Source organism: Periplaneta americana, unplaced genomic scaffold, assembly GCF_040183065.1.
Source record: "Periplaneta americana isolate PAMFEO1 unplaced genomic scaffold, P.americana_PAMFEO1_priV1 scaffold_21, whole genome shotgun sequence".
Lineage (NCBI taxonomy): Eukaryota > Metazoa > Arthropoda > Insecta > Blattodea > Blattidae > Periplaneta > Periplaneta americana.
The window spans coordinates 3259314-3262356 of record NW_027185502.1 but is presented as its reverse complement, the minus strand read 5'-3'; positions in this window follow the sequence as shown (position 1 = coordinate 3262356).

The window sequence follows — 3043 nt, the reverse complement described above, 5'->3', positions numbered from 1 at the left end:
GAGGGCTGATAATTACACCTCAATTGGACAGGCACATTTAAAAACACTACCGAACGTGCAAAGCAATTAAAAATTTACTGTGGACAGTGAAGTTTCGTGGTTTTGATACATTACATTTTTATGACCATCCTTCCTTACCAATAAATACAACGGAAATAGTATAATGCAGCGCTTCTGAAAGTTTGGAATTCTGTGAATCATAAATTGTATTTAACTGGTATTTTAAATTTGGAGAATACTGAAAAATGTGTACAAAGTCACGAAACTATGAATCAATAAAATATGAAACATCGCCAATAATAATTATTATGATATAATCTTAATATTACAAAATAAATATTAATTATTATATTTCATTATTATTAATACTATTAAAGATCTAAAAAGAAATATAACATTTATCAGTTTCATATCTGGATTCTGTGCGTATTTATCTATAAAAACAAATTACATTATTACTACTACTGCTGCTGCTACACATTTATTGAAGTGGGTTTAACTGTAGGATTGAAACTATGTTAATAATGCGCATATATTGTCAAAAAATTGCATTTTCAATTTAGTGTACATGTATATCTTAATATTTACATAAAATACAGAAAATAATAATTCTAACAATAATGAAACTTGAAAATCCTCTCATACCACACATGAGACTGTTATCAGATTTGCGTTGCGTTAATTCATGATCAAATGAAATTGAGAAATAAATTAATATTACAAATGAATAGCTTCAGAAAGGAACTAAGTCAGAATTTGCTAGTTTTCAGGAGAGCAAAGAAACTTCTTTTCATGAATAGGCTAAATACGAGTGTACCAGTCCCGTACTATAGGCCTAAATATCAACTTAACGTTAGAGATACAGAGAAAGGTTCTAAGTTCCTTTCTTTACAAATCAATATTTGGACCATGCTAGAACAAACTTTATAAAGTAATTACATAATAAAAATATGATCATTTGGTCCAGGCAGCATCCGTTTTTGCACAAGAATAAATCCTTCAACATGTTTCTGAATTGAACTTGTATCTAAATAATAAAATACGATAATTTTAGTCAATGGATGATATTCCTTTAACATGTTTCTAAATCAAACTTGGATACTATCCTTAATAAATCACTCCAAACCAATTTCAATAGCGTGGATTGTGTAACCTATTAAGATAATTTTTGTGTTGAACCAATTATGCATAATGATAATAATAATAATAATAATAATAATAATAATAATAATAATAATAATAATAATAATAAAGTAGACCAGTCCGTATAGCGCTGGCCTTCTGTGCTCGAGGTTGCGGATTCGATCCCAGTCCAGGTCGATGGCATTTAAGTGTTCTTAAATGCGACACGCTCATGTCAGATTTACTGGGTGAGCTGAGATGCCTGTTCTGTAGAGATGACTTGCTAGACAGTCATGATCTGTCAATAGTCTGAAGGCTGCAACTGCTGTTTTCCTTGGTCTCTGGGGGACTATGTCTGGGTTGGAAAGTAGTGTAATCCATTTTTTGTCTTTAGCATTTGATTCTATTTCTTGTAGGTATGAATGAGAAAATTTTGTAGTGATCAAGCGTTTTATTGAGGAATATGAGAAATTAAATTTAGATTTTTGTTTTATTGTTGTGCCTTTCTTGGCAAGTGTGTCTGCAGTTTCATTCCCCATGACTCCACAGTGTGCTGGAATTTTTTATCAAGTTATTAATTTTTTACTCTTTTAAAAATCTTATACAAGTTCATAGTAGGTCTACTGACTATAGCGAATGTGCACTTTAAACCGAATTGAAAATGCAAGTTTTTGAAAGTGTATGTGCATTATTAACATAGTTTCAATTCTACAGTTACACCCACCTCATTAAATGAATAATAATAATAATAATAATAATAATAATAATAATAATAATAATAATAATAAAAATGGACTACAAGAATTCCAAGTTTGTACACTACGTTAAAAGTGATCCGAAATGGAAAAAAGTTTGAGAAAGACTGGCATAATGTATTACAGTATGTTCATACTCGTAGTTGTTATTAAATCTAATTCAAATTCAAGTAACTGTTACGAAAATCTTCATCTGTCTCTAATTTAATAGAAATATATTGTACGAATGAACAATTGCTTCGAAATATCTATAATTTTTAACCAACGTTACGAACTCACAATATCAGAGGTCTTACAGGTGGCCACGAACTAATCATAGACCCCTCAATTAATAACGGCTAAATTGACACGAACTCATCTTTCCTTTTTGGTGCTTTTATTATCAAAGCGGTCTCAATGTTGACAGAAATTTAAATATATTGAATCTCATAACTACTTCCAGCCTACTTGGTCTGATCAATTGTTTGGGTCACATATTCCCGTAGCTCACCATAGATTCATTTTGCCTTAATATCACCTCCATTCCACCAATTCAGTCAACGCTGAGTGACCTCGTTAAATAACAGACTTGCAAGCTGCCGGAAAGAAAAAAAAAGTGGATACATTTTATCTTTCCACGTTTGAATGTAGAAAGTTGCACTGTCTGTACTGCATTTTCGGCACTGCCTCCGAGAGCGTGGAAATAAAATATAGGTTATGCACATAATTATAATCAATCAGCCGGAGTGTAATCAAACTCGCATCCCAGCACAGAGTCTCTTTCCCTAGTCCATCTGTGCCAATTGTCAGTAGCTGAATTAAATTAAATTAAACATTTTAGGCGGCTTTTACAAGTCTTTCAGAACTTCCGAAACAAGTCCAGGAATTTTCAAGTAATTCACTGATTCGATTATTATCGAAGTTACTTGCAGTATTGTAGGTTTACAGAGAGATCTGCTTGCGACAGAGAACATTTTCAGACAAAGTGAACTCTAAATCTTCCATAGAATCCTCTCATTTAGGTAAGACTAGTCTAATGTAGGCCTAATTGCGTCAGTCTAAATCATGGGACACATCACTTTACTTTTGTTCTAAAGTGAGACAAATTACGCCGTTTATAGTCTTTAAAACTTCACCATCGTCGATTAAAGTTTTACCATATATTGTTCCACATTTCTGAAATTTTC